This window comes from Eschrichtius robustus, unplaced genomic scaffold, assembly GCF_028021215.1.
Source record: "Eschrichtius robustus isolate mEscRob2 unplaced genomic scaffold, mEscRob2.pri scaffold_201, whole genome shotgun sequence".
Taxonomy (NCBI): Eukaryota; Metazoa; Chordata; class Mammalia; order Artiodactyla; family Eschrichtiidae; genus Eschrichtius; species Eschrichtius robustus.
Window position 1 is genome coordinate 154,274 of NW_027175210.1, and position 18,402 is coordinate 172,675.

An 18,402-nucleotide genomic window follows, 5' to 3' on the forward strand; every position below is an offset into this window, starting at 1 on the left:
GTTTGACAGTCGCCATCTCTCGCGCCATCACAGTTGTGTGACAGCCCCCAGCTCTCCCTCCATCACTGGTGTGTGACCGTCCCCATCTATCTCCATATCACAGGTGCGTGACAACGCCCAGCTCTCTCCCCTTCACAGGTGGGTGACAGCCCCCAGCTCTCTCCCCATCACAGGTCAGTGACAGCCCCAAGCTCTCTCTCCATCACAGGTGTGTGACAGCCCCCAGCTCTCTCCCCATCACATGTGAGTGACATCCCACAGCTCTCTCCTCATCACAGGTAGTTGACAGCCCCCAGGTTTCACCGCATCACAGTTGCCTGACAGACCCCAACTCTCTCCCCATCACAGGTGTGTGACAGACCCCAGCTATCTCCATATCACAGGTGCGTTACAGCCCCACCTCTCTCCCCATCACAGGTGATTGACATCCCCCATCTCTCTTCCCATCTCAGTTGAGTAACAGCCCTCAGCTCTCTCCCCATCACAGGTATGTGACAGCCCCCAGCTGTAACAGCATCACAGGTATATGACAGTCCCCATCTCTCTCCCCATCACAGGTGTGTGACAGCCCCAAGCTGTCTCCCCATCACAGGTGAGTGACGTCCCTCAGCTCTCTCCCAATTACAGGTATATGATAGCCCCCAGCAGTCTCCACATCACAGGTATGTGACAACGCCAAGCTCTCTCCCCATCACAGGTATGTGACAGCCCCCAGCTGTCTCCGCATCACAGGTGCCTGACAGCACCCAACTTTCTCCCCATCACAGGTATGTGTCAACCCCCAGCTGTCTCCACATCACAGGTATGTGAAAGACACCAGCTCTTTCCGCATCACAGGTATCTGACAGCCTCCACGTTTCTCCCTATCACAGCTGTTTGACAGTCCCCATCTCTTTCCCCATCACAGGTGTGTGACAGACCCCGAATCTCTCCCCATTTCAGGTGAGTAAGAGATCCCAGCTCTCTCCCCATCACAGGTGATTGTAAGCCCTCAGCTCTTTCCCCATCACAGGTTTGTGACAGCCACCAGGTGTCTCCACATCATAGGTGCCTGACAGCCCCCAACACTCTCCCCATCACAGGTATGTGACAGCCCCCAACTGCCTCCGCATCACAGGTGCCTGACAGCCCCCAACACTCTCCCCATCACAGGAATGTGACAGACACCAGTATCTCCACATCACAGGTATGTGACAGCCACTACATATCTCCGCATCACACGTACGTGTGAGCCCCAGCTCTCTCCCCATCACAGGTGTTTGACAGTCCCCATCTCTCTCCCCTTCCAGGTGTGTGACAGCCCCCAGCTCTCTCCCCATTACAGGTGAGTGACAGTCCCCATCTCTCTCCCCATCACAGGTGAGTGACAGCCCACAGCTCTCTCCCCATCACAGGTGAGTGAGAGCCCCTAGCTTTCTCCCAACACAGGTATGTGACAGCCCCCTACTCTCTCCCCATCACAGGTATATGACAGGCCCAGGCTGTCTCCACACCACAGGTATGTGATAGCCCCCAGCTGTCTCCCTATTATACGTATGTGACAGCCCCCAGCTGTCTCCACCTCACAGGTTTGTGACAACGCAAAGCTCTCTCCCCATCACATCTGTATGACCGTCCCCTGCTGTCGCCATATCACAGGGGTGTGAAAGTCCCCAGCTGTCTCCCCTTCACAGGTGGGTGACAGCCCCCAGCTCTAGCCGCATCAAAGTTGATTGACAGCCCCCATCTCTCTCCACATCACAAGTGAGTGACAGGCCCAAGCTCTCTCCCCATCACAAGTGAGTGACGGCCCCCAGCTGTCTCCCCATCACAGGTATGTGACAGCCCCCAGCTGTCTCCACTTCACAAGTATTTGACAGCAACTACCTGACTCTGCATCACACGTATGTGACTGGCCCCAGCACTCTCCCCATCAGAAGTGTTTGACAGACCCCATCTCTTTCCCCTTCACAAGTGAGTGACAGCCCCAAGCTCCCTTCCCATCACAGGTTTGTGACATCCCCCAGCTCTCTCCCCATCCCCGATGAGTGACAGCCCCCAGCTCTCACCCAACAACAGCAGTGTGAGAGCCCCCAACTGTCTTAGCATTACAAGTAAGTGACAATCCCCATCTCTCTCCCCATCACAGGTGTGTGACAACCCCAAACTCTCTCCCCATCACAGGTGTGTGACATCCCCCAGCTCTCTCCCCATCACCGTTGAGTTACAGCCCCCAGCTCTCTCCCCATCACAGGTATGTGAGAGCCCCCAGCTGTCGCCACATCACAGGTATGTGACAACGCCAAGCTCTCTCCTCATCACAGGAGTGTGACCGTCCCCATCTATCTCCATATCACAGGTGCGTGACAACGCCCAGCTCTCTCCCCTTCACAGGTGGGTGACAGCCCCCAGCTCTCTCCCCATCACATGTGAGTGACATCCCCCAGCTCTCTCCCCATCACAGGTAGTTGACAGCGCCCAGGTGTCACCGCATCACAGTTGCCTGACAGACCCCAACTCTCTCCCCATCACAGGTGTGTGACCGACCCCAGCTATCTCCATATCACAGGTGCGTGACAGCCCCAGCTCTCTCCCCATCACAGGTGATTGACATCCCCCATCTCTATTCCCATCTCAGTTGAGTAACAGACCTCAGCTCTCTCCCCATCACAGGTGTGTGACAGCCCCAAGCTGTCTCCCCATCACAGGTGAGTGACGGCCCTCAGCTCTCTCCCAATTACAGGTATATGATAGCCCCCAACAGTCTCCACATCACAGGTATGTGACAACGCCAAGCTCTCTCCCCATCACAGGTGTGTGACCGTCCCCAATTGTCTCCATATCACAGGTGCGTGAAAGCCCCCAGCTCTCTCCCCTTCACAGGTGGGTGACAGCTCCAAGTTCTCTCCTGATCACAGGTGAGTGACAGCCCCCTGTTCGCTCCCCATCACAGGTATGTGACAGCCCCCACCTGTCCCCACATCACAGGTATGTAACAACCCCCAGCTCTCTCCCCATCACAGGTGAGTGGCAGCCCCCTGCTCTACCCATCACAGTTATGTGACAGCCCCCAGGTGTCTCAGCATCACAGGTATGTGACAGTCCCCTTCTCTCTCCCCATCAAGGGTGTGTGACAGCCCCCAGCTCTCTCCGCATCATAGGTGTGTGACAGCACCCAGTTCCCTCCCCATCATAGGTGTTTGACAGTCCCCATCTGTCTCCCCAACACAGGTGCCTGACAGCCTCCAACTCTCTCCCCATCACAGGTATGTCACAGCCCCCAGCTGTCTCCCCATTATAGGTATGTGATAGACCACAGCTGTCTCCATATCACAGGTATGTGACAACCCCAAGCTCTCTCCCCATCATAGGTGTTTGACCGTCCCCAGCTGTCTCCATATCACAGGTGAGTGACAACGCCCAGCTGTCTCCCCTTCACTGGTGGGTGACAGCCCCCAGCTCTCTCCCCATCACATATGAGTGACATCCCCCAGCTCTCTCCCCATCACAGGTAGTTGACAGCCCCCAGGTGTCACCGCATCACAGTTGCCTGAGAGACCCCAACACTCTCCCCATCACAGGTGTGTGACCGACCCCAGCTATCTCCATATCACAGGTGCGTGACAGCCCCAACTCTCTCACCATCACAGGTGATTGACAGCGTCCATCTCTCTCCTCATTACAGGTGCGTGACAGCCCCAGCTCTCTCCCCATCACAGGTGATTGACATTCCCCATCTCTCTTCCCATCTCAGTTGAGTAACAGCCCTCAGCTCTCTCCCCATCACAGGTATGTGACAGCCCCCAGCTGTAACAGCATCACAGGTATGTGACAATCCCCATCTCTCTCCCCATCACAGGTGTGTGACAGCCCCAAGCTGTCTCCCCATCACAGGTGAGTGACGGCCCTCAGCTCTCTCCCAATTACAGGTATATGATAGCCCCCAACAGTCTCCACGTCACAGGTATGTGACAATGCCAAGCTCTCTCCCCATCACAGGTGTGTGACCGTCCCCAGTTTTCTCCATATCACAGGTGCGTGAAAGCCCCAAGCTGTCTCCCCTTCACAGGTGGGAGACAGCCCCAAGCTCTCTCCTGATCACAGGTGAGTGACAGCCCCCAGCTCTCTCCCCATCACAGGTATGTGACAGCCCCCACCTGTCTCCACATCTCAGGTATGTAACAGCCTCCAGCTCTCTACCCATCACAGGTGAGTGGCAGCCCCCAGCTCTACCCATCACAATTATGTGACATCCCCCAGCTATCTCAGTGTCACAGGTATGTGACAGTCCCCTTCTCTCTCCCCATCAAAGGTGTGTGACAGCCCCCCGCTCTCTCCACATCATAGGTGTGTGACAGACCCTAGCTTTCTCCCAATCACAGGTATGTGACAACTCCCAGCTCTCTCCACATCATAGATGCCTGACAGCACCCAACTTTCTCCCCATCACAGGTATGTGTTAGCCCTTAGCTGCCTCCACATCACAGGTATGTGAAAGACACCAGCTGTCTCCGCATCACAGGTATGTGACAGGCCCCAGGTCTCTCCCCATCACAGGCGTTTGACAGTCCGCATGTCTTTCCCCATCACAGGTGTTTGATAGCCGCCAGCTCTCTCCCCATTACAGGTGAGTGACAGCCCCCAGCTCTCTCCCCATCACAGGGGAGAGACAGTCACCATCCCTTCCCCTTCACAGGTGTGTGACAGCCCCCAGCTCTCTCCCCATCACAGGTATGTGACAGCCCAGAGCTGTCTCAGCATTACAAGTATGTGACAGTCCCCATCTCTCTCCCCATCTCAAGTGAGTGACAGCCCCCAGCTCTCTCCCCATCACAGGTGAGTGATAGGCCCCAGCATTCTCCCCATCACTGGTATGTGACAGCAGACACCTGTCTCCGCATCACAGGTGACTGACAGCCCCCAACTATCTCCGCATCACAGGTATGTGGCAGCTCCCAGCTGTTTGTACATCTCAAGGTATGTTAAATCCACGAGCTCTCTCCGCATCACAGGTATGTGAGAGACCCCACGTGTCTCCACATCACATGAATGTGTGCTCCCCAGCTCTCTCCCCATCACAGGTGTTTGACAGCCCCCATCTCTCTCCGCATAATAGCTGTCTGAGAACCCCCAGCTCTCTCCTCATCACAGGTGAATGACAGCCCCCAGCTGTCTCAGCATCACAGGTATATGACAGTCCCCATCACTCTCCCCATCACAGGTGAGTGACAGCCCCAAGCTGTCTCCGCATCACAGGTGCCTGACAACCCCCAACTCTCTCCCCATCACAGGTAAGTGACAGCCCCCAGCTGTCTCCACATTACAGGTATGTGACAGCCCCCTGTTGTCTCCACATCACTGGTATGTGACAGCCACCAGCTCTCTCCCTTTCACAGGTTAGTAACAGCCCCCAACTCTCTCCCCATTACAGGTATGTGACAGCCCCCAGGTGTCTCCTCATCACAGGTATGACACAGCAACCAGTACTCTCCGCATCAAAGGTATGTGAGGGCCCCCAGCTCTCTCCCCATCACAGGTGTTTGACGGTCCCCATATCCCTTCCCATCACAGGTGTGTGACAGCCGCCAGCTCTCTCCCCATTACAGGTGAGTGACGCCCCCAGCTGTCTTCACATCACAGGTATGTGTGAGAACCCAACTCTCTCCAAATCACAGGCGTTTACCAGTCCCCATCTCTCTCCCCATCACAGGTATGTGACAGTCCCCATATCAACCCCCATCACAGGTGTGTGACAGCGCCCAGCTCTCTCCCCATCACAGGTGAGTGACAGCCCCCGCACTCTCCCCATCTCAGGTATGTGACAGCCCCCAGCTGTCTCCGAATCACAGGTGCCCGACAGTCCCCATCTCTCTCCCCATCAAAGGTGTGTGACTGCCCCCCGCTCTCTCCACATCATAGATGAGTGACAGACCCCAGCTTTCTCCCAATCACAGGTATGTGACAACTCCCAGCTGTCTCCACATCGTAGATGCCTGACAGCACCCAGCTTTCTCCCCATCACAGGTATGTGTTAGATCTTCGCTGCCTCCACATCACAGGTATGTGGAAGACACTAGCGGTCTCCACATCACAGGTATGTGACAGCCCCCAGGTCTCTTCCCATCACGTGTGTTTGACAGTCCGCATGTCTTTCCCCATCACAGGTGTTTGATAGCCGCCAGCTCTCTCCCCATCAAAGGGGAGAGACAGTCCCCATCCCTTCCTCTTTACAGGTGTGTGACAGCCCCCAGCTCTCTCCCCATCACAGGTATGTGACAGCCCCCAGCTGTCTCAGCATTACAAGTATGTGACAGTCCCCATCTCTCTCCCCATCTCAAGTGAGTGACAGCCCCCTGCTCTCTCCCCATCACAGGTGAGTGATAGGCCCCAGCTTTCTCTCCATCACAGGTGTGTGACAGCCCCCAGCTGTCTCCGCATCACAGGTGCCTGACAGCCCTCAACTTTCTCCCCCATCACAGGTATGTGTCAAACCCCAGCTATCTCCACATCACAGGTATGTGAAAGACACCAGCTGTTTCCGCATCACAGGTATCTGACAGCCCACAGGTCTCTCCCCATCACAGGTGTTTGACAGTCCCCATCTCTTTCCCCATCACAGGTGCATGACAGCCCCAGCTCTCTCCCCATCACAGGTGACTTACCGCCCCCATCTCTCTCCTCATTACAGGTGAGTGACAGACCCCAGCTCTCTCCCCATCACAGGTGTTTAACATTCCCCATCTCTAGCGCCATCACAGGTGTGCCACAGCCCCCAGCTCTCCCTCCATCACAGGTGTGTGACCGTCCCCATCTATCTCCATATCACAGGTGCGTGACAACGCCCAGCTCTCTCCCCTTCACAGGTGGGTGACAGCCCCCAGCTCTCTCTCCATCACAGGTGAGTGACAGCCCCAAGCTCTCTCCCCATCACAGGTGTGTGACAGCCCCCAGCTCTCTCCCCATCACAGGTAGTTGACAGCCCCCAGGTGTCACCACATCACAGTTGCCTGACAGACCCCAACTCTCTCCCCATCACAGGTGTGTGACCGACCCCAGCTATCTCCATATCACAGGTGCGTGACAGCCCCAGCTCTCTCCCCATCACAGGTGATTGACATTCCCCATCTCTCTTCCCTTCACAGGTGGGTAACAGCCCCAAGCTCTCTCCTGATCACAGGTGAGTAGACAGTCCCCAGCTCTCTCCCCATCACAGGTATGTGACAGTCCCCATATCAACCGCCATCACAGTTGTGTGACAGCGCCCAGCTCTCTCCCCATCACAGGTGACTGACAACCCTGGCACTCTCCCCATCTCAGGTATGTGACAGCCCCCAGCTGTCTCCGAATCACAGGTGCCCGACAGTCCCCATCTCTCTCCCCATCAAAGGTGTGTGACTGCCCCCAGCTCTCTCCACATCATAGGTGAGTGACAGACCCCAGCTTTCTCCCAATCACAGGTATGTGACAACTCCCAGCTGTCTCCACATCGTAGATGCCTGACAGCACCCAGCTTTCTACCCATCACAGGTATGTGTTAGATCTTCGCTGCCTCCACATCACAGGTATGTGGAAGACACTAGCGGTCTCCGCATCACAGGTATGTGACAGCCCCCAGGTCTCTTCCCATCACGTGTGTTTGACAGTCCGCATGTCTTTCCCCATCACAGGTGTTTGATAGCCGCCAGCTCTCTCCCCATCAAAGGGGAGAGACAGTCCCCATCCCTTCCCCTTTACAGGTGTGTGACAGCCCCCAGCTCTCTCCCCATCACAGGTATGTGACAGCCCCCAGCTGTCTCAGCATTACAAGTATGTGACAGTCCCCATCTCTCTCCCCATCTCAAGTGAGTGACAGCCCCCTGCTCTCTCCCCATCACAGGTGAGTGATAGGCCCCAGCTTTCTCTCCATCACAGGTGTGTGACAGCCCCCAGCTGTCTCCGCATCACAGGTGCCTGACAGCCCTCAACTTTCTCCCCCATCACAGGTATGTGTCAAACCCCAGCTATCTCCACATCACAGGTATGTGAAAGACACCAGCTGTTTCCGCATCACAGGTATCTGACAGCCCACAGGTCTCTCCCCATCACAGGTGTTTGACAGTCCCCATCTCTTTCCCCATCACAGGTGCATGACAGCCCCAGCTCTCTCCCCATCACAGGTGACTTACCGCCCCCATCTCTCTCCTCATTACAGGTGAGTGACAGACCCCAGCTCTCTCCCCATCACAGGTGTTTAACATTCCCCATCTCTAGCGCCATCACAGGTGTGCCACAGCCCCCAGCTCTCCCTCCATCACAGGTGTGTGACCGTCCCCATCTATCTCCATATCACAGGTGCGTGACAACGCCCAGCTCTCTCCCCTTCACAGGTGGGTGACAGCCCCCAGCTCTCTCTCCATCACAGGTGAGTGACAGCCCCAAGCTCTCTCCCCATCACAGGTGTGTGACAGCCCCCAGCTCTCTCCCCATCACAGGTAGTTGACAGCCCCCAGGTGTCACCGCATCACAGTTGCCTGACAGACCCCAACTCTCTCCCCATCACAGGTGTGTGACCGACCCCAGCTATCTCCATATCACAGGTGCGTGACAGCCCCAGCTCTCTCCCCATCACAGGTGATTGACATTCCCCATCTCTCTTCCCATCTCAGTTGAGTAACAGCCCTCAGCTCTCTCCCCATCACAGGTATGTGACAGCCCCCAGCTGTAACAGCATCACAGGTATGTGACAATCCCCATCTCTCTCCCCATCACAGGTGTGTGACAGCCCCAAGCTGTCTCCCCATCACAGGTGAGTGACGGCCCTCAGCTCTCTCCCAATTACAGGTATATGATAGCCCCCAACAGTCTCCACGTCACAGGTATGTGACAATGCCAAGCTCTCTCCCCATCACAGGTGTGTGACCGTCCCCAGTTTTCTCCATATCACAGGTGCGTGAAAGCCCCAAGCTGTCTCCCCTTCACAGGTGGGAGACAGCCCCAAGCTCTCTCCTGATCACAGGTGAGTGACAGCCCCCAGCTCTCTCCCCATCACAGGTATGTGACAGCCCCCACCTGTCTCCACATCTCAGGTATGTAACAGCCTCCAGCTCTCTACCCATCACAGGTGAGTGGCAGCCCCCAGCTCTACCCATCACAATTATGTGACATCCCCCAGCTGTCTCAGTGTCACAGGTATGTGACAGTCCCCTTCTCTCTCCCCATCAAAGGTGTGTGACAGCCCCCAGCTCTCTCCACATCATAGGTGTGTGACAGACCCTAGCTTTCTCCCAATCACAGGTATGTGACAACTCCCAGCTCTCTCCACATCATAGATGCCTGACAGCACCCAACTTTCTCCCCATCACAGGTATGTGTTAGCCCTTAGCTGCCTCCACATCACAGGTATGTGAAAGACACCAGCTGTCTCCGCATCACAGGTATGTGACAGCCCCCAGGTCTCTCCCCATCACAGGTGTTTGACATTCCCCATCTCTCTCCCCATCACACGTATGTGACAGCCCACAGCTCTCTGCCCATCACAGGTGAGTGACAGCCCCCAGCTCTCTCCCCATCAGAGGTATATGACAGCCCCCAGCTGTCACCACATCACATTGGCCTGACAGCCCCCACCTCTCTCCCCATCACAGGTGTGTGACCGTCCCCAGCTGTCTCCATATCACAGGTGCGTAACAGCCCCAGCTCTCTTCCCATCACAGGTATATGACAGGCCCCAGCTGTCTCCACATCACAGGTATGTGACAAACGCAAGCTCTCTCCCCATCACAGGTGTTTGACAGTCCCCATCTCTGTCCCCTTTACAAGTTTGTGACAGCACCCAGCTCTCTCCCAATCACAGGTGATTGACAGCCCCAGCTATCTCCCCATCACAGGTGTGTGACAGACCCCAACTCTCTCCACATCACAGCTGAGTGACAGCCCCCATCTCTCTCCCCATCACAGGTGTGTGACAGCCCCCAGCACTCTCCCCATCACAGGTGTTTTACAGTCTCCATCTCTACCCATCACATGTGTGTGAAAGCCCCCAGCTCTCTCTCCATCAAATGCGAGTGACAGCACCTAGCACTCTCCCCATCACAGGTATGTGACAGCCCCCAGCTCTCTCCCCATCACAGGTATGTGACAGCCCCCAACTCTCTCCCCATCACAGGTATGTGACAGCCCCCAGCTGTCTACACATCACAGGTATGTAACAGCAACCAACTTTCTCCACATCACAGGTGAGTGACAGCCCCCAGCACACTTCCCAATCACATGTATGTGACAGCCCATACCTCTCTCCACATCACTTTTGTGTGACAGCCCCCAGCACTCTCCCCATCAGAGGTATGGGAGAGCACCCAGCTCTCACCCCAGCACAGGTGTTTGACAGTCCCCATTTCTCTCCCCATCACACGTATGTGACAGCACTCAGATCTCTCCCCATTACAGGTGAGTGACAGCCCCAAGCTCTATCCCCATCACAGGTGTGTGACAGCCCCCAACTCTCTCCCCATCCCAGGTGAGTGACAGCTCCCAGCTCTCTCCCTATAAGAGGAATTTGACAGCCCTCAGCTGTCACCACATCACAGTTGCCTGACAGCCCCCAACTCTCTCCATCACCGGTGTGTGAACATCCCCAACTGTCTCCATATAACAGGTGCGTGACAGCCACAGCTCTCTCCCCATCACAGGTATGTGACAGCCCACATCTATCCCCCCCATCACAGGTGAGTGACATCCCCCAGCTCTCTCCACATCACAGGTGATTGACAGCCCTCATCTCTCTCTCCATAACAGGTGAGTGACAGCCCCCAGCTCTCTCCCCAACACATGTATGTGACAGCCACTAGCTGTCTCCGCATGACAGGAATGTGTGAGCCCCCAGCTCTCTCACCATCACAGTTGTTTGACAGTCCTCATCTCTCTCCCCATCACAGATGTGTGAAAGCCCCCAGCTCTCTCCCCATTACCGGTGAGTGACAGCCCCCAGCTCTCTCCCCATCACAGGTGAGTAACAGCCCCCAGCTCTCTCCCATCACAGGTGCCTGACAGACCACAACTCTCTCCCCATCACAGGTATGTGACAACCCCTGTCTCCACATCACAGGTACGTGACAGCCACCAGCAGTCTCCGCATCACAGGTATGTGACAGCCCCCAGCTCCCTCCCCATCAGAGGTGTTTGACAGTCCCCATCACTCTCCCCATCACAGGTGTGTGACAGCACCCAGCTCTCTCCCCTTCACAGTGTTTGACTGTCCCCATCTCTCTCCCCATCACAGGTGTGTGACAGCTGCCAGCTCTCTTCCTATCACAGGTGAGTGACAGCCCCCAGCCTTCTACCCATCACAGGTGTGTGAAGCCCCCAGCTCTCTCCCCATCACAGGTGAGTGACAGTCCCCAGCTCTCTCACCATCACAGGTCTGTGACAGACCCCAGCTGTCTCAGCAGTACAGGTATGTGACAGTCCCCATCTCTCCCGCCATCACAGGCGTGTGAGAGCCCCCAGTTGTCTCCACATCACAGGTGAGTGACAGCCTCCAGCTCATTCCCGATTACAGGTGTGTGACAGCCCCGAGCTCTCTACACATAACAGGTGAGTGACAGCCCCCAGCTCTCTCCCCATGACAGGTATGTGACAGCCCCCAGTTGTCTCCACATCACAGGTGCCCGAAGCCCCCAACTCTCTCCCCATCAAAGGTATGTGTCAGCCCCCAGCTGTCTCCACATCAGAGGTGCCTGATAGCCCCCAAATCTCTCCCCATCACAGGTATGGCACAGCCCCCAGCTGTCTCCACTTCACAGGTATGTGACAGCCACCAGTATTCTCCCCATCAAAGGTATGTGACAGCCCCCAGCTCTCTCCCCATCACAGGTGTTTGACGGCCCCCATCTCTCTCTCCATCACAGGTGTGTGACAGCCCCTAAATCTCTCCCCATCACAGGTATGTGACAGCCCCGAGCTGTCACCACATCACAGGTATGTCACAACACCAAGCTCTCTCCCCATCAGAGGTGTGTGACCGTCCCCAGTTGTCTCCATATCACAGGTGCGTGAAAGCCCCCAGCTCTCTCCCCATCACAGGTGATTGACAGCCCCCATCTCTCTCCCCATTACAGGTGAGTGACAGCCCCCAGCTCTCTCCCCATCACAGGTGAGTGGCAGCCCCCAGCTCTCTACCCATCACAGGTATGAGACAGCCCCCACCTGTCTCAGCGTCACAGATATGTGACAGTCCCCATCTCTCTCCCCATCACAGGCATGTGACAGCCCCCAGTTCTCTCCACATCACAAGTGAGTGACAGACTCCAGCTCTCTCCCCATCACAGGTATCTGACAGCCCCCAGCTGTCTCCACATCACATGAGCCTGACAGCCTCCAACTCTCGCCCCATCACAGGTATGTGAAAGACCCCATTGTCTCCACATCACAGGTATCTAAAGACACCAGCTTTCTCCCAATCACAGGCATGTGACAACCACTAGCTAGCTCCCCATCACAGGTGTTTGACAGTCCCCATCGATCTCACCATCAGAGGTGTGTGACAGCCCCCAGCTCTCTCCCAATCACAAGTCAGTGATAGCCCCCAACTGTCCCCACATCACAGGTATCTGAAAGACACAAGCTTTCTCCTAATCACATATATGTGACAGCCCCCAGGTCTCTACCCATCACAGGTGTTTGACAGTCCCCTTCCCTCTCCCCATCACAGGTGAGTGAAAGCGCCCAGCACTCTCGCCATCAAAGGTGAGTGACAGCCCCCAGCTCTCTCCCCATCACAGGTGTGTAACAGCCCCCAGCTCTCCCTCCCATCACAGTTGAGTGACAGCCCCCAGCACTCTCCCCATCACAGGTATCTGACAGCCCCCAGGTGTCTCCGCATCACAAGTGCCTTACAGTCCCCAACTCTCTCCCCATCACAGGTATGTGACAGCCCCCAGCTGTCTCCACAACACAGGTATGTAGCAGCCACCAGCTTTCTCCGCATCACAGTTGAGTGAAATCCCCCAGCACCCTTCCCAATCACATGTATGTGACAGCCCCCAGCTCTCTCCCCATCACAGGGGATTGACAGGCCCCCTCTCTCTCCCCATCACAGGTGAGTGACAGACCCAAGCTCTCTCCAAATCACTTTTGTGTGACAGCCCCCAGCATTCTCCCCATCACAGGTATGTGACAGCACCCAGCTCTCTCCCCATCACAGGTGTTTGACATTCCCCATCTTTCTCCCCATCACACGTATGTGACAGCCCACAGCTCTCTGCCCATCACAGGTGAGTGACAGCCCCCAGCTCTCTCCCCATCAGAGGTATATGACAGCCCTCAGCTGTCACCACATCACATTGGCCTGACATCCCCCACCTCTCTCCCCATCACAGGTGTGTGACCGTCCCCAGCTGTCTCCATATCACAGGTGCGTAACAGCCCCAGCTCTCTCCCCATCACAGGTATATGACAGGCCCCAGCTGTCTCCACATCACAGGTATGTGACAAACCCAAGCTCTCTCCCCATCACAGGTGTGTGACCTTCCCCAGCTGTCTCCTTATCACAGGTGCGTAACAACGCCAAGCTCTCTCCTCTTCACAGGTGGGTGACTGCACCCAGCTCTCTCCCCATCACAGATGAGTGAGAGCCCCCATCTCTCTCCCCATTACAGGTGAGTGACAGCCCCCAGCTCTCTCCCCATCACAGGTATGTGACAGCGCCCAGTTGTCTCAGCGTCACAGGTATGTGACAGTCCCCATCTCTCTCCCCATCAAAGGTGTGTGACAGCCCCCAGCTCTTTCCACATCTTAGGTGAGTGACAGCCGCCAGCTTTCTCCCAATCACAGATATGTCACAGCTCCCAACTTTCTCCTCATCACAGGTATGTGTTAGCCCTTAGCTGTCTCCACATCACAGATATGTGAAAGACACCAGCTGTCTCTGCATCACAGGTATGTGACAGCCCCCAGCTCTCTCCCCATCACAGGTATGTGACAGCACCCAGCTGTCTCAGCATCACAGGTATGTGACAGTCCCCATCTCTCTCCCCATCACAGTTGAGTGAAATCCCCCATCTCTCTCCCCATCACAGGTGAGTGACAGACCCATGCTCTCTCCCCATTACAGGTGAGTGACATCCCGCAGCTCTTTTCCCTTCAGAGGTGTTTGACATTCCCCGTCTCTCTCCCCATCACAGGTGTGTGACAGTCCCCAGCTCTCTCCACATCAGAAGTATGTGACAGCCAGCAGTTATCTCTCCCTCACAGGTATTTGAGAGCCCCCAGCTCTCTCCCCATCACAGGTGACTGAGAGTCGCTAGCTCTCTCCCCTTCACAGGTGCCTGACAGCCCCCAATCCTCTCCCCATCACAGGTATGTGACAGCCCCCACCTGTCCCCACCTCACAGGTGCCTGATTGCCCCCAACGCTCTCCCCATGACAGGTATGTGACAGCCCCCAGCTGTATCCACATCATAGGTATGTGACAGCGCCCAGTTGTCTCCCCATTACAGGTATTAGACAGCCCCCAGCTGTCTCCACATCACAGGTATGTGACATCCCCAAGCTCTCTCCCCATCACAGGTGAGTGACAGCCGCCAGCTCTCTCACCATCACAGGTGATTGACACTCCCCATCTCTCTCCCCATCACAGGTGTGTGACAGCCCCCAGTTCTCTCCCCATCACAAGTGAGTGACTAACCCCAGCTCTCTCCCCATCACAGGTATGTGACAGACCCCATCTCTCTTCCTATCACAGGTGTTTGACAATAACCATCTTTCTCCCCATCACATGTGTGTGACAGCGCACAGGTCTCTCTCCATCACAGGTGAGTGACAGCCCCCAGCTCTCTCCCCATCACAGGTGTGTGACAGCCCCCAGATCTCTCCCCATTTCAGGTGATTGTAAGCCCTCAGCTGTCTCCCCATAACAGGTCTGTGACAGACCCCAGCTGTCTCCACATCAGAGGTATGTGACAGCCAGCAGTTATCTCTCCCTCACAGGTATATGAGAGCCCCCAGCTCTCGCCCCATCACAGGTGAGTGAGAGCCGCCTGCTCTCTCCCCATCACAAGTATGTGACATCCCCCAGCTGTCTCCGCATCACAGGTGCCTGACAGCCCCCAATTCTATCCCCATCACAGATGAGTGACAGCCCCCAGCTGTCTCCACCTCACAGGTGCCTGGTTGCCCTCAACTCTCTCCCCATCACAGGTATGTGACAGCCCCCAGCTGTATCCCCATCACAGGTATGTGACAGCCCCCAGTTGTCTCCCCATTACAGGTATGAGACAACCCCCAGCTGTCTCCACATCACAGGTATATGACATCCCCAAGCACTCTCCCCATCACAGGTGTGTGACCATCCCCAGCTGTCTCCATATAACAGGTGCATGACAGCCCCCAGCTCTCTCCCCATCACAGGTGAGTGACAACCCCCAACTCTCTCCCCATCACAGGTATATGACAGCCCCCAGCTGTCTCCACATCACAGGTATGTGACAGCCACTAGCGGTCTATGCATCACAGGTATGTGTGAGCCCCCAGCTCTCTCCCCATCACAAGTGTTTGACAGTCCCCATCTCTCTCCCAATCACAGGGGTGTGACAGACCCCAGCTCTATACCCATCACAGGTGTGTGAAGCCCCCAGCTCTCTCCCCATCACAGGTGAGTGATAACCCCCAACTCTCTCTCCATCACAGGTATGTGACAGCCCCCAGCTCTCTCCCCATCACAGGTGTGTGACAGCCCCCAGGTGTCTCAGCATTATAGGTATGTGACATTCCACATCTCTACCCCGATCTCAGGAGTGTGAGAGCCCCCAGCTCTCTACCCATCACCGGTGAGTTACAGCCCCCAGCTCTCTCCCCATCTCTGGTATGTGACAGCCCCCAGCTGTCTCCGCATCATAGGTGCCCGACAGCCCCCAACTCTCTCCCCATCACAGGTATTTGACAGCCCCCAGATTTCTCCGCATCACAGGTATGTGAGAGATAGCAGCTGTCTCCGCATCACAGGTGTGTGACAGCCCCCAGCTCTCTCACCATCAGAGGTATTTGACAGTCCCCATCACTCTCCCCTTCACAGGTGTGTGACGGCCCCCAGCTCTCTCCCCATCCCAGGTGAGTGACAGACCGCAGCTCTCTCCCCAACACAGGTGTGTGAAAGGCCCCAGCTCTCTCCCCATCACAGGTGAGTGACAGCCCCCTGCTGTCTCCCCATCACAGGTATGTGACAGCCCACATCTGTCTCTGCATCACAGGTGCCTGACAGCCCCCAACTCTATCCCCATCACAGGTATATGAGAGCCCCCAATTCTCTCCCCATCACAGGTATGTGACAGCCCCCAGGTCTCTCCCCATCACAGGTGTTTGACAGTCCCCATCTCTTTCCCCATCACACGTGTGGGACAGCCCCCAGCCTTCTCCCCATTACAGGTGAGTGACAGACCCCAGCTCTCTCCCCATCACAGGTGTGTGAGAGTCCCCAGCTCTCTCCCCATCACAGGTATGTGACATCCCCCAGCTGTCTCCGCATCACAGGTGCCTGACAGCCCCCAACTCTCTCCCCATCACAGGTATGTGACAGCCCCCAGTTGTCTCCCCATCACAGGTTTGTGACAGCCCCCAGGTCTCTCCCCTTCACAGGTGTTTGACAGTCCCCATCTCAAGGGGACCTATTGACGAGGGAGAGGGTGGTGGGCAACTCTAGATAGAAAGGTGGAAGGAGAGAATGACAGGGAGTACTGCAACAATGGGATCATGGGGTGGGATGCAAGGGGTTAGGATTGGGCAGACGTCGTGTGTTGGAGCTTGAGGGTGGAGCCATCAAGGGATTCGCTCACTGATAGGGATTCAACAAGAGGAGACAAGGGATGAACTCAGTGTCGGACCTAGGACTTTAAGAAGCCTGGGGGAATTTCTGGCAGAGATGACAGGTGAGCTACGCCTAGGAAATGAAGGTGTGACAGCGGGGCAGGATCAGAGCTTTGACCCAGATGAGATGGGGAGGAATTGGAGCGGAGGGGGCCTGAGGACACTGAGGAAGTTTATTAACTACAGTCATCATGGGGGTTCAGTCCACAGCCTGCTAGTTGCTAACAGAGTGCTGGACCCAAAGTCACATGTTTCCACTTTGAATCTCTGGAGTAGAATTTGCTGAAATAAATCACTGGAATTGAATTTATCAGATTGGTGTGATCAACGTCAAGCTAATGAGCTAGGAAAATGAAATCAAGGCTTACAAATAAAAGCAAAACAGACTGAGCACAAGACAACTATTCCAGCTAAAAAGTAAGACTCAAACATGCAGCCCATGGTGACTTCAGGGCCTTTGCCCTTGCTATTCTCTCAGCCCAGAACACGGTGCCTTCTACATGTTAGCTCCCTAAACTTCTTCAGGAATTTTCAAAAGTTTACTTTACTTTTCTTTATGGTACATATCACCTCCTGATATTGTGTACCTCTATTTTTTAATCTGTTTTCCCCATGAGTCTGTCACCTGCATGTGAATTGGTATCTCTCTCCACCTGTTTCACCCACTGCTGTCCTCTGGTGTCTGGACCAGGTCAGGCACACAGTAGGGCCTCAGTGAATGTGTGCCATGTGCTGGGTGAGTGAGCACTGAATGTATAGGGGGGACAGCTGGGGATCATAGAGCATTGCCCTAGATCGAGAAAGAAGGGGTCAGAAGGACAATCTCCTGAAGGTCTTGGTATCTTGTTCTTCTGGAAATTTCTCACTTTTACTATAAAGGTGCAAAATTAGACCCAGGGAAAGCAGCTGCTGTCCTGATGTGGGGACAACCGTAAATATGCTATGTTGCTAATTCCCAGAGCTGAGGTCTCATGGGTGAGTGTCAGGTCCAATTGTCTCAGGGGCATTTCACATCCTCCCAATCTCTCCTCCCATTGATGTAAGAAACTCCATGTTCAGGACACCTCTGACGACTACTTTCCACTTCATGGAGGCTGGCCGGAAGTAGCAGCATTTCCAGCCCAGAAAGACCTCATTCCCCTCTCTAGAACTTAAAAAAACTCTTTCCTCTACCCTCAGTCCATCCAAGCCCCACCCATTCCTCACATCCTGCATCTCCAAGAGAGTTTCTGCATCTTCATTCAGCAAATGAACCCCCACTAGGTGTTAGGGGCTGGGGCTCATCCAGGGACCCAAACCTCATGTGACGAGTCCATGGTACTAGTGCGTGGATAGAGACCTCTCCTGTGAGTGTCTTCTGGGCCCGCTGGGAGCCTCCTATCTTTCTGTGGTCTCAGATTATGAACTCTGCAATCCTGAGCCCTGATTGTGCTAACTCCTACCCACCCGTCCCCTCACTCTGAACATCACAGAGTTGCTCTTGTGTATTAGACAAAGCTCGGATCCTGCTTAGACTCGCAAGGCCCTTAGGAACACAGCACCAAGGAAACAGCAATCTTGTCCCTGGATGGTCTCTACCAGCCCCAT